We start from the raw sequence: 14,278 nt of genomic DNA on the forward strand, positions 1-14,278 counted from the left end.
GTCACTAAAAATGAAGGATTTTCTTTTTTTTGCCGAAAATAAATTTTCCCATTTGTTTGTGTATTTCAGAGTCCCATAAGATACAGAGCAAAAATACCCACATTAATTCAAAAGAAAACATTCCCTTCAAATAAATGTGATGGTAGTATTATGTGAAATAGCACCATAATAAAAATCCCCATATGAGGAGGGGGAAAAAACCCCAACTCAGCCGAGTTCTGGAACCTTAATTGTTATGAAGTGATAATGGTAGTAAAAGTAATTAGAAGAAGTTAAAGAAACCTTAAGATGAGAAATAGTATTGTACATTAAACTCAGAGAATATTAGAATTGGGGTCAAATAATAACTTGGAACAGTGAATGGTCTTTAACTCATACATAACTCATAAGTAATGATAGTAAGACTGCATTATCCTTTATATATAAAGGTGGTTATTCATACCTACTTTCAGTGGAACATGAATTTGAGTTGTTTTTCAGCATTAGTAACGAGTTTCTGTAGAGCAGGGTTGACATACTCAAATAGAAATGGATCCCTGCAGGCAGCATATTGAGTTAGAAAACTACAACTTAACATTACCTATGTTTTATTGTATTTTTATTTATTTTATTAAACATTTCCCATCTACATTTTAATCTGGCCCTCCCCTTCCTTAGTCAGAAGTGTTGAGGCTCTAGGCTTCAAGTTTGATACCTGCTATAGAACATTTAATCCCCTTTCTTAACAAAATTGTGCTTTTTTAAGGGAGAGATAAATTATATAGCTAGGTCTATATAATATGGAGTTCTGTGGCTTGGGATGTATTTCCTGAGTGGAGAGAACAGAATTGTACAGGGATTGGACTGTACTAATTGTCTCTGGCGAGAGTAATATTCTACTCATTAAACTATTTCAGATTTGCTTTTATTTGCCTCCACCAGACTGGCCTTCATACTTAGCTCAGTGATGATATATAGTCTTTCCTATAATATGATGTTACTGACCCACTGTCACTAAGAAGTTATTTATTTTATCTGCAAGGGTTTTATTGCATCATCTTTGAGTTTGTCAATAATTTATTAAGCATCCATTTTGAATTTTTTCCTTAGATTGTCAGTTCCATTGAGGGCAGACATGAATTAACACACCAAGAAAATACTGACAATTATAGATACTTTAGCTATAAAGGAGTTAGGGAACTATGTTATGAGCACCTCTTCTCTGTCTTTTGTCACCTATTCTACTGTTAATGTTACACTCACTTATAACCAGCTTGTTTATTGTGTATTATTTTAGAACTATGTAATGTTTGACACCTACAGTATCTCAACCTTTAAAATGGCTTGAACATGAACAAAATAGTAAAGGGGGGATGAGTCAGATTCTTCCTTTAGAGTTTCATCTTCAACTAATGATGGAGTTTCCGTAGTTCTTGAACTGTGAGCTAAACATTCTGGTTACTATAGCGGGTACTATAAACTCTATGTTTCACTTAAGTCACTAATGGCAGGCATTATTGTATTATAGAAAAGGTACTAGAATGGCAGTGGGGAGATGTGACTTTTATTCCACTTCTACTGTGAACTATCCAGGTAACTTTGGACAAAATCATTTTACATCTCTTAATCTTTTCCCTCATTCATAAAATGAGGGGATTGGGCTGGGTGATTTCTGATGTCCTGTGCTCTAAACTTCTAATTCTAACCCATCTTATAGCAGACTTTTTGTTAAAAAACAAAAACAAAATCCCAGCCCGTTGTGTATAAACAGTTTTATACTTCAGATTTAGGCTTGATTAGTGTTCACTTTACATTATAGTTTTTCAGATGAGTTTGCCAAGTTTTAGTTCAGAGTCAGTTAATGATTGCATCCAGAACTGTTAAGTAATTTTAGAAATTTATGGTTTGTAGTGCAGTCACGTCCTGGTTTGTTAGTACTGAGAACTGAACCAAGGCTTTTTTAGTACAGTCAGTTCTATTGCTATGTACTCTTCTGTAGTGATTGCACAAAATCGTCAGCTTGAACAGGTGTGGGTTTTTTTTTTTTAACTACCATATCTAAATACTTCATAGGTTTTTTTTTTCCTTTTTAGTTATAGTGACCCAGTATATGGAATTTTAGGGCAACTAGATGGTTCAGTGAATGGAACACTGGGCCTGAAATCAGGAAGACCTGAGTTCAAATCCAGCCTCAGGCACTTATTACCTGTGTGACCCAGGGCAAGTCACTTAATCTCTGTTTGCTTTGGAGGTGGGTAGGTGGCTCAGTGGACAGAATGCTGGGCCTAGAGTCAGAAAGACCTGAGTTCAGATATGGCTTCAGGTACTTAGTAACTATGTGACCTTGGGCAAGTTACTTAACTCTGTTTGCCTTAATCCACAGGAGAAGGAAATGGTAAACCACTCTAATTTCTTTGCCAAGAAAACCCCACGGAAAGTATTGGCACGCTGTGGTCCACGCGGTCATCGTGAGTCAGACACAACTGAATAGCAGCATATGGAATTTCACAGCTAAATAGTTTTTATATGAGGAAATAAATGAGGCAGTTTGTATTTGCCTTTGAGTTTTAGATGCTTCCTGAGTTCTGTATTAAAAGTTTTATTTTTTATTTTTGTTTTGCTGTTTTTTGGGGGCCTTTTGGGACATCCCTTCAGTTCTTATTAAGGAGCATATCTTTGGTAAGGTAAAGGTTCTAGTTTCTAGGCGAGCAGTAAGGTTATAACTAGGAATAATAGGGTACTTTTTTTTTTAACCTCCTGAAGAGTTGGAAGGAAGTTGGAATGAAGGGAGAAAAGAGATTGAGACAAAGAAAAAATTGTATTTAATAGGGATAAATGTCAAAGCTGTGACTTAAATATTTGATAGTTTAGACAATACATATTTTCTAGCCATTTGGTTTTTCCTTTGTAGATAGGTTGAATTCTTTTGAGTGATTATGGATCTCATTTAGGAGAGCTCTGCGTACTTGTCAGACTGGAGGACCTCACCATTTATAGGGAATCCTCTCTGATTTAGACTCTGCTACAGTGGCATATAATTTTAGTGATCTTGTTTCTGTCTTCTGCCTCACTTGATGTAAATAATCAGAGGATTATTGAAAAATCCTCTTGAAAAAAATTGAAATTAAAAAAAATTTCTGTGTTGTTACATCTATCAAGGAAGCTTTTGTGATGTTAACAAATTCATGGCAAGCACCCATTTGGGCAAGAACTTGTAAGGCTGTATTTTGCTTTACTGAATTAAGTGCTTTGAAAATATCAATAAATAATAATTACATTAGGGTCTTATATAATCAAGTTGCAGGATAAAAGGATCAGACTAAACATTTCATTTTTAAGAGACCTAGATGTCTTCCCCCTTATATGAAGCAACATTTCATCTAGTCTACCTCAAACTAATATAGTCTCAGGTTTAATGTAAGTATATTGTCCAGATCAAGTGAGATAATAGTGCCAGCACATTCATCATACTGTATTCATGCTACTGATAGATAGACTGGTAAGACCTAGAGCTCAGGGAATAGCAGTACCCCTGAGACCAACCCTGCCTCTATCCTCGCCCCTGAAGCTGCCATAGTCCTGGAAAGCAAACCTTGTGGAGATACAACTTGACAACTTCCTCTGCAGGTGCTGCAGCCTCTTCTTTTTCAGCAAGCTAAAGGTATTGGGAACTTCAAAAAGAAAGTACTTGCTACCACAGTCCTTGGCACTATCAAATGGTTCAACATCAGAAACCAATGTGGCATTATTAATGGAAATGACATTTAAAAAGATGCATTACCATTGGCTTTGTTGCTGCACATGAAGGCCTATTGGGATTTCTTATTTTATCTGATTTGTAGCTGAAATTTTCCATATGTGTTGTTTTTTCCTATTAGGATATGAAAGTCCTTGAGAGAAGGGACCATCTCGCTTTTCTCTTTTTATCCCCAGCATTTTACATATAGTAAATGCTTAATATATGCTTTTTCTCTCAGTTTTATGTTCAGTTCTGGGTGCCATATTTTAAGGCAAATGTTTGTAAATTAGAATGTGGTCAAAGAATAGCAGCCTGGATGATAAGAGTTTAATAGCCATGTTCTATAAAGAATGATGGAAGTGATTAGCTTGCTGATAAAAGTACTTAGGGGGAAACATGAAAGCTGTCTTAATGTTTGAAGATCTGATACCTGGTTAATACTTTAGATTGATTGGTTCTTCATAGCTCAGGGGATGGGGATTGGGGCCACAGAATTGAAGTTACAGGGAAGCACGCTAAAACTCATGTTAAATAAGAACTTTTTATCAAGTAGAATTATCCAAAAATGGAATGTGCTTTTTTTGTGATGGAGCTAGTTTTTGATCTTTAGAAATTATAAAGGATCTGATAGGGATGTTACGGAAAAGATTTCTTCATTGGGTGGGAGCTTCGAATTAATGACATATAAGGTCCCATCTAATTCCAAGATTCTAAAATTATGGTGCTAGAAGTATAATCGGGGGGGCTACTTGGGGGTCTGTTGCCTAACTTAGCAGCTTTGACTCTTATTTCTTCATGTAGCAGCCTGCTGATCGGGAGACCAAAGCAAGCAGTTAGGTTGGATTGGAGCAAAGTGTTAAAAGCAAGAAAGAAGTAGAAACTCATTCCAGTTTTTGTCATACTGTTTATAGGAATATATATCATTAAAAAACTGGAGGAAAAATGGTATTTGACATGGAGAATTTTTCCATATAGATTTTCCAGAGATGTGCCAATAGGTACGCCCTGTCTAACTTTATTAAATGGTTCTGCAAAAAATTGATGATAGACAAAACAGCATTTAAGAGAGCAGTTTCATAGTTATAATTGGTGGTATGGCTGAATGATTTAATTGTGGGACCTCAGGGTTATAAGCTGGGATTTGATGATAATGTATTAATGATCTTCTAAAATCCAAGAAATCTTGGTTAAAAGTATATGGTGTGATGTATGCTTGTCACTCATGCTTGGAGGGATACTTGTTATATTGAATGCATGTTGCTTTTTTAAGAGAAAGCTACAGTGGGCATCAGTTAAATAAAGTACTCCAAACCACTTTGTTATGGAGTTGGATAGTGGAACTCTGTGGTGCTTATTTGTTGTTTTGGGACTTTATTATGATAATAACTATGGTGCTTTGAAATTTTTTAAACACTTTACTTTGATGTGTCTGTGATTTTGTCAATGTTAGTACTCCCTCCAGTGGTTCAGGCTGAAACATGTATAGAACTTTCTTATCATTTGCAATTCTTGTACATATCTTTCTGTATATTTTCCACATATTATCTGTCCAGTGTTTTGGAGGCCTTCCTCTGTTTTTTTTGCTATTTCGTGGATACTGGTACAATACTCGAGCTGTTCAGCTGTTATTCTTCAGTCAGGTTGTAGTCAGCCTATATTCTTTTCTGCTCATCCCTTGTGTTAGGAGTGCAATATCCTGTCCACTTTCCCCATGTGAGTATGGGTAGTTTTTTTAAAGGCATTTAAATCATCCTCAAATCTTGGTTGGTGCAAGACCCTAAAGTTTCAGGCTGTTGACATCAACTTCCTGATTCCTAGAGTACAACGTGGCCATGAAGAGATCCACAGGCTCTCTAATGTTTGGCTGGTGGATTATTATGGGCAAGAAAGGCGAGGAAGCTTTGCTTAGTTTAATTAGCAGAGGGAAATATCCCTATTACTGATTCTTGTTGAATACCTTTCTGCTATGGATAAGTAAATTTTTTTTTGTTAACTGTTGAATGACCTATAAGTGTCTTATTTTGTTCCAGTAGCAAGCCTAAATTAACAGAGGATTGGTCTGAGTCTGGTCCAGTCCAGAGCATCTGTACATTTTTGATGATGTCTTTTATGTCACTTCTTTGGTGCAAGTCATGATTAGTAGTATGCCTTCTTAAAACCATGCGTCTTTCTAACGCTCTTGGGATAAGCTGCAATTTTTATTTTTTTGAGATGGTGTTCCATGATTTGTCGTCATTTAGTATCACTGGGACAGTATGGGTCAGTCAGTCAACAAGCATTAATAAAGTGCTTACTAAGTGCCAGGCACTTTGCTAAGTGTTGGGGATCCAAAGAAAAGCAAAAAGATATTCCAGCACTTAGCACAGTACTTGGCATATTAGGTGCTTAATAAATGCTTACTCAGTGACTACAGTTTAAGGAGCTCACTGTATAATGAGGGAGACAGTATGCAAACAACTGTGTACAAACAAGATATATATAGGATTAACTGGAGATAATCTACAGAGGGGAAGCAGTAGGTTTAAGGGGGATCAGGAACAATAGAAGGTGATGTTTTAGCTGAGACTTGAGGGAAGCCAGGAGGCTTAGATGGAGAGGGGCACAATTACAAGTATGGAGGAGAGCTGGTTAAAATGCTTAGAACTGGTAAATGGAATGTCTTGTGCAAGAAACAGCAAGGAGGTCAATATCATGGATTACAGAACACGTAATGGAGAGTAAGATATAAGAAGACTGAAATGGTGGGGGGGGCATTGACTTGACTTGGTTAAACCTGTACTTTGAGAAGATTACTTTGACAGTTGAGTGGAGAGTGCACTGGATTAGGGAGATCTGAGACAGGCAGACCCACAAGCAAATATGTCCAGGTATGGGGTGTTAAGGGCATGCACCAGGGTGGTAGCAGTGTCAGAGGAGAGAAGGGGGCATATGAGAGATGTTAGGAAGGTTAAAGTGACAGGCCTTGGCGGCAGATTGTAGATAGAGGATGATAAAATGTGGAATCAAAGATGAAACTTTGATTGTGAGCCTGAGTGACCGGGAGTGATGATGGTGTCTTTGACAGTAACAGAAAGTGAAAAGGGGTGAAGGTTTTTTGAGGAAAGATAATGAGCTCACTTTTGGAAATGTTGAGTTTAAGATGTTTTTGAGACATTCTGTTTGGGATTTCTGTTTGGGATTTGGCAGTTGCATATGTGAGATTGGAGCTTAGGAGAAAAGTTAGGACTAGATGAGTAGATCTGAGAATCATCAGCCTAGAGATGATAATTGATTTCATGGAAGATGATGAGATCACAAAAAGAAATAGTACAGAGAGGGGAGAGAGGAAGGCCCAGGATAGAACTCTGGGGATATCTGTTGTTCCAAAGTTTGACCTGGCTGTAGATCCAGCAAAGGAGACTGAAAAGGAGCAACAGGTTGGAGGAAAACCAGGATAGAGTAGTGTCCTGGAAACAGGGAGAAGACACTAGCAAGGAGATCATGATCAACAGTGTGTCAAAGGGTGCATAGGAGTCAAGAAGGATGAGGATTCAGAAAAGGCTATTAGATTAAGCAATTAAAAGATCATTAGAGAATGATGGGAGAATGATGAGGTTGGAAGCCAGACTAGAGTTAAGAAGAATGGAAATTGTAATATTTCATTGTTTGTAGATAGCTTTCTCAAGGAGTTTTGCCACAAAAGGGAGGAAAAATGGGATGATTGCTAGTGGGGATGGATCAAATGAAAGACTTTTGAGGATGAGAGACACCTGGACATATTTATACACAGCAGGGAACAACCAGTAGATAGGGAGAGATTGAAGATAAAAGAGAGAATGCTGATGATAAAGGGGGCAGTCTGCTGGAGAAGACAGATTTGAATGGGATTACTTGTACATGTAGAAGGGTTTACTGTAGCAAGGAGAGACACCTTTTCATGTGAGACAGGTGAAGGAGGAGATGGTTGTATAAGGCATTTGAGTAATGAGAGGTAAGAAGGGGAGAAGAAGGAACTCTCATTGAATGGCCTCAGTTTTTTCAGTGAAATAATGGGACAGATTTCTCAGCTGAACTGGTGGGAAGAGAGGGAGCTATGGCATATTTGAGAAGGGAAGAAGAGGTTTGGAAAAGCTATTGTGGTGAGTAGGATAGTGCCTTGCCACCTTGAGGGCTCAGTTGAGATTATGTAACAGATTTATAATGGATCCAGTCAGAATGACTTCCTAATTTTCTCCAGCTTCAGTTAGCATCATCTGAGTAGGAGTGAAAGCCACAAATAGTGGTAATAATGCAAGACTGAGACTTGACAGATCAAGATCTGAGGTAGAAGAAGGGAACAAAAGACTGTTAAAAAAATAAAGCAATTTTGTGGCAGAGAACAGCTTAGGGTCATAGAAAGTGCTGTACATTTTTCCAAATTTGGTCATCTCAATTTCTGTTGATTTCTAGTTCAGCTTGTTGTGGAAGTGGGAGGAGGTGAGAAGGGAAAGGAACAAGCATTAATTAAGCACTTACTATGTGATCGGCACTGTTACCAAGTGCTTTACAGATGTGATCTCATTTAATCTTCACAGGAACCCTGTTAGGTATGATTATCTTCATTTTATAGTTGAGGAAACTAAGGTGGACAGGATAAGTATTTGCCCAGGGTCAAACAGCTAGAAAGTATTTAAGGTCATATTTGAACTCAGGTCTTCTAGACTCCACTGCTTATTCCACTGCCTCACCTCGCTGCCTGTGTACATCTGTAGATATAGATACTGATGTAGTGACTTTATAGATTGGCCATAAGATTGCATGTAATAGGAAAATTCCAAAAGGGGAAAAAACCCCAGTTATTGAAAGGTAGTTCAGCATAAATCTATATTTTTGTTACTGTTTTAACTATTAAAATATACCAGATTGATATTATTTTGAAAATATTGCTGTTTAGTAATAAGATGAGAAAACTAGGTGAATAAGTAATATTCTGCGTAGAGGAAAGGGAGGAGAATTTGAGGTTAAAATTGTTTTAAAATTATTAATCAACAGATATTTAAGTGCCAGGCACTGTATTAGTTGCTGGGGATCCAAATAAAAAGAATTAAGTGATACCTATGTTAATGAGCTTACTTTCTAATGGAGGAGACAATAAGTGCATATAAAATATACATACAGCATAAACTTCAGTGAATATAAATATGTACAAAGAGTTAAATAGAAGATAGTTTGGGAAGGAAGGCACTAGCAATTGAGGGAATCAGGAAAGGCTTCATTGCAAAAGATGGTACTTATGTCCATCTTCTGTTCTTGACTTGACATCAGGGAAGTGATGTCATGACATGCAAGGGAATTGAATTTAAGTGAGAGAGGGCTGTGCAAAGTTACCAGCCTCACTTTCTCATTCACAGCCATCTGGCTCCAGTGACAAAATATAGATAGAATGACTGCAGATGGCCCTTGGATGCGGTGGGAGAAGTTGGCCTTTATAAGCTAAGGTTTTAAAAGGTCTTAGTTTGATAAGTTGCATCTTAAGGAAGAGAGGGATTCTCCAAAGTGGAGGTAAGGAGGGGAGTTCATTCCAAACATGTAGGATAGCCAGTGTAAAGGCATGGAGAGTAGAAATGGAGTGTCATGTGAAAGACAGAGTATAGTGAATAAGGGCACTGGACTTGGAGTCAGTAACTTATCGATTATTTATTTATTCATTTCTGTAAAAAATAATTTTGAAGTTGTCTTTATATAGTTGTCTCTTCTATATCTTGATAAATTAATGCCTGACTTTTAAGTCCATTTTGCTGTTATGATAAAGAGTATTTTATGATGTTTCTCTTAATTCTTGGTGGTGGCATATAGAAATGCAGTTGATTTTTGTGGTTTTGTATTCATAGAATCATAATATTTTATAGTTATAAGGAACCTCAGATGCCATCCTAGTTCATCCCATGCATAAAAGGAATCCATGAAAGGGACTGATTGGAATGTACTGCCTACCTACTAAGTTGGTCATTTCACTCTTGGACAATTCTAATAGTTAGGAATTTTCTCCTGATACGAAACCTAAATTGGCCTCTTCGCAACTTCTACCCTTTTCTCTTGGTTCTGGCTTCTGGGGCCAGAGATAAAAAAGACTAGTTCTTCTTTCATATGCCAGCTCTTCAGTTGAAGTACCTGAAGGCACATCATGTTTCTTTTTCCTACAGATTAAACATCCCTAGTTGCCTTCAACTGGTCCTTGTTCAAGTCAATAAATATTTATTAAGTGCCTACTTACGTGCCAGGCACTGTGCTAAGTGCTAGAGATACAGAAAGAGGCAAAAGACAGTCCTTGCGCACAAGGAACTTAAAATCCAATTGAGGAGGCAACAGGCAAACAAATATATGCAAAGCAAGCTATATATAGTATTATTAGGAAATAATTAAAAGAGGGAAAGCACTGGAATTAAGAGGGGTTAGGGAAGGCATCCTGTAGAAGGTAAGACTTTAACTGGGACTTAAAGGAAGCCAAGAAGGTTAATAGTCAATGGAGGAGAGAGAGTGTTCCAAGGATGGGGGACAGCTAGAGAAAATGCCAGGAGCCTCGTATCCTGTTTGTGAAACATTCAGGAAGTCACTGTCACTGGATTGAAGGGTACGTGTCAGAAGTAAGATGTAAGAAGACTTGAAAGGTAGGAGGGGGCTAGGTAATGAAGGGCTTTGAATGCCAAGCAGAGCATTTTGTATATGCTCCTGGAGGCAATAGGAAAGGTAAAATTGACAGGCCTTGACAGCAGATTAGATATGCAGGTTGAGAGATAGTGAGGAGTCCAGGATGACTCCTTTGTTGTGAGCCTGATACTAAAGGCCCTTAAATATCCTGGTTTGCTGTCCTCTGAATGCACAGGTTTCTTTGGCCTTTCTGAACTATGTTGACCAGAGTGAAGATATTTCCATATGTGCTTTGATCAGGGTAGAGTACAGAAGGTCTATCACCTCCTTGTTCCCAGAAGCTATGATTTTCTTAATATAGCCACAAATGACATTAATGTTTTTTGGTTAGTGTATCATGCTACTGACTCATGTCAAGTTTGTAGTTCATTAAAATCCCTGCAGCTTGTTCAGACAAGTAGCTCTTTAACTTTGTTTCCCACATCCTATACTTCTGAAGTTGAATTTTTGAACCCAAATGTAAGATTACACATTTATCTTTATTGAATTTCTTTTGTTGGATTTAGCTCAATGCTCTAGTCTATTAAGACCATTTTGGATTCTGATTTTGTCATTCTGTGTGTTAACTATGCCTCCTAGCTTTGTCATTTATGAATTTAATAAGCATTCCTTAAAAATATTAAACATTATAGGGCCAAGCACAGAACCATGGGCACTTCACTGGAGACCAGATACCAAATTGACATTCAACAATTAATGGTTTCTTTTTCCTGACAAATACCTAATCAATATTGTTGCATTATTACCTAAGCTCATTTATGAAATATTTTATCAAATCCTTTGTTAAAACTTTGTCAAAATCTAAGTAAACTGTATAGCATTCTGTTGATCCTATCAAACAAGGAAATAAGGTTTTTCTGGCATGACCTGTTCATAATGAAGCCATGCTGGCTCTTTATCATTACTGTTCCTTTTGTAGATGTTCATTAATTATTTCTTTCTAGAATTTTACTAGGAATCTTATATCCTGTTACTTCACTTAAGTTTATTGCTGCATTTCAAGACTTGGGTCTTCAAATGGAAAGATTTTTTGTTTATGTTCCTTGACTTCCTCGACTCTTCATGTCCTGTTGGTATTGCCAATATTTCTGAGACCATCAAATGAGGGCTAAGAGACCACAGACTTTAATTTTTACAACTGCTTTTAATGGGAAGTTTTCTAGTTTTTCTCCATTGTATATAATAATAATATGTGATTTTGAATAATTACCATAATAAATAGTAGGGCTTTTTATTTCTTGCTTCAAATTATTTTGTGAAAAATATTTTTACTTCTAATGATGTGTGATATTTTTTGTTTTTGGATTTTATTTATTATATTGTTTATTTTACTGATATTCTTGTATTATGGTGATGTTGAGTTGTTTCAGTCATGTTTCAGTCATGGGGTTTTCTTGGCAAAGAGTATAATCAGGGGGGGAAATGGACATTCAATGAGATAGTGGACTTTCAAGCATTTTTGATGAGAAGACCAGAGCTGAATAGAAAAATCAACTTTCAAATATAAGACTCAAGAGAAACAAAAAGGTAAATAGGAAAGAGAAATCATAAGGGACTTAATAAGGTTAAACTGTTTACATTCCTACATGGGAAGATGATATTTGTAACTCATAAAACCTGTCTCATTGTTAGGGTAGTTAGAAGGAGTATATATAGATAGAGGGCACAGGTGTGAGTTGATTATGAAGGGATAAAATCTAAAAAATAAAATTAAGGGGTGAGAGAGAGGAGTGTACTGGGAGAATGAGAAAGGGAATGGTAGGATGGGGTAAATTATCTCACACAAAAGAGGCAAGAAAAAGCTTTTACAGTGGAGGGGAAGACGGGGGACGTGAGGGGGAGTGGGTGAACCTTACTCTCATCAGAATTGGCTCAAAGAGGGAATGACACACACACTCATTTGGGTATAGAAATCTGTCCAACCCTACAGGAAAGTAGGAGGGGAAGGGAATAAGAGAAAAGGTATGTGTAAAAAATCCAGGGCAGATTGAGGGAGGGGGTAGTCAGATGCAAAACCCTTTTGAGGAGGGACAGGGTGAAAGGAGAGAGAGAATAGAATAAACGGGGAGGGAGGATAGGATGGAAGGAAATGCAGTTAGCAATAGTAACTGTGAAAAAAATTTTTGAAACGCATTTCTCTGATAAAGGCCTCATTTCTCAAACATACAGATAACTGAGTCAAATTTATAAAAATAAGAGCTATTGTTGATAAATGATCAAAAGTATGATCAGTTTTCAGATGAAGTAATCAGAGCTGTTTATAGTCATGTGAAAAAATTAACTCACTATTAATTGAAGAAATGTAAATTGAAACAATTCTGAGGTATTGATTGCCTCATACCTGTTAGATTGGCTGATAGGACAGAAAAGGTAAATGACAAATGTTGGGATGTGGGAAAAATGAGAAATTAATGCATTGTTGGTAGAGTTGTGAACTGATTTAACTGTTCTGTAGAAAAATTTGAAACTATGCCCAACGGGCTATAAAACCATGCTTACCCTTTGACCTAGCAATACCACTACTAAGTCTGTATCCCAAAAGAGATAAAAAGGAAGAGGACCGATATGTATAAAAATATTTATAGCAACTCTTTTCTGGGGGCAAAGAATTAGAAATTGAGGTGATGCCCATCAATTGGAGAATGGCTAAAGAAGTTGTGGTATGTCATTATGGTGGAATACTGTTGTACTATAAAAAGTGATGAGCAGGATGCTTTCAGAAAAACCTGGAAAGACTTGCATGGGCTAATGCAAAGTGAAATGTACTGTGTACAAAGTAATAGCAATATTGTAAGATGATCAGCTGTGAGTGACTTAGCTGTAGTCAGCAATACAACGATCCATGATGACTCTGAAGGACTGAGATGAAAAATGCCATTAATCCCCAGAGAAAGAACTGATGGTGTCTGAATATAGACAGAAGCATAATTTTTCTTTTTACTTTAGTTTTCCTGAGTTTTTTTGTCTGTTTTCTTTTACAACATGACTATTATGGATATGTTTTGCATGACTATACATGTATGTAACCTATATTGAACTGCTTGCCTTCTCATGGGGGGGGTTGGTGTGGAGAGTTAGGAAAGGAGAAAATTTGGAATTTAAAGTTTTTAAAAATAAATGTTGAAAATTGTTTTTACATGTAACTGGGGAAAAAATAAAAAAATACTAAAAAATGCACTGTGTCAGTTGATGCAGATGGGTTCTTCAGTTCTTAAATCTTGTCCTTCTACAGTTAATAAATGTTCATTACATTTCTCGAGCACCTGCTATGTGCAGGGCATTGTGTTAGACACTAAAGTTACAAAGATGAAAAATAGTCCCTCAAGAATTTTTTCTTTTTGGCTAGGCAATTGGGTTAAGTGACTTGCCCAGGGTCACCCAGCTAGTAAGTGTCAAGTGTCTGAGTACAGATTTGAATTCAGGCTCTCTTGACTCCAGGGCCAGTGCTCTCTCCACTGTGCCGCCTAGCGGCACCCTCTAAGAGTATTCTAATGGAGGAGAGGGCAGACATAAGACAGGTTCACAAGTGTAATACAACTTAGTGATAGGGGAAGAGAAGAGGCTTGCACGATGTTAGGAGAAATTTGAGGAGAGAAAGTGATTTTATTTTGGGGTTGGGTGAAGGTGGTCAGAAATTGGACTCTTAAGGAAATGAGGGTTTTCAAGTGGAGATGAAAGGGAAGGCTTTTCCAAACACTGGGTACAATATGAGTTATCAGACAAAATATGGAAAGGATTTGAAAACAGCCTGGCATAGAGAATTTGGAACTTATAATACCTGAAGGAGAGGAAAGATAAAGTTATAGAGGGTAGATTGAAACTAGATTAGAATGTCAGCATGGAGAATTTAAATTCTATTTTGTAGGCAGTGGGCAGCCACTGAAGAGTTTCAGT

General features: G+C 37.1%; 1 protein-coding gene across 1 annotated transcript in view; it reads left to right on the plus strand.

Moving 5' to 3' along the window:
- RNF145 (ring finger protein 145) overlaps positions 1-14,278 on the plus strand; it is a 90,626-nt gene that overhangs the window by 7,859 nt on the left and 68,489 nt on the right. The window lies entirely within an intron of this gene.

This window comes from Vombatus ursinus, unplaced genomic scaffold, assembly GCF_900497805.2.
Source record: "Vombatus ursinus unplaced genomic scaffold, bare-nosed wombat genome assembly UNPS02014863.1, whole genome shotgun sequence".
Classification (NCBI taxonomy): Eukaryota; Metazoa; Chordata; class Mammalia; order Diprotodontia; family Vombatidae; genus Vombatus; species Vombatus ursinus.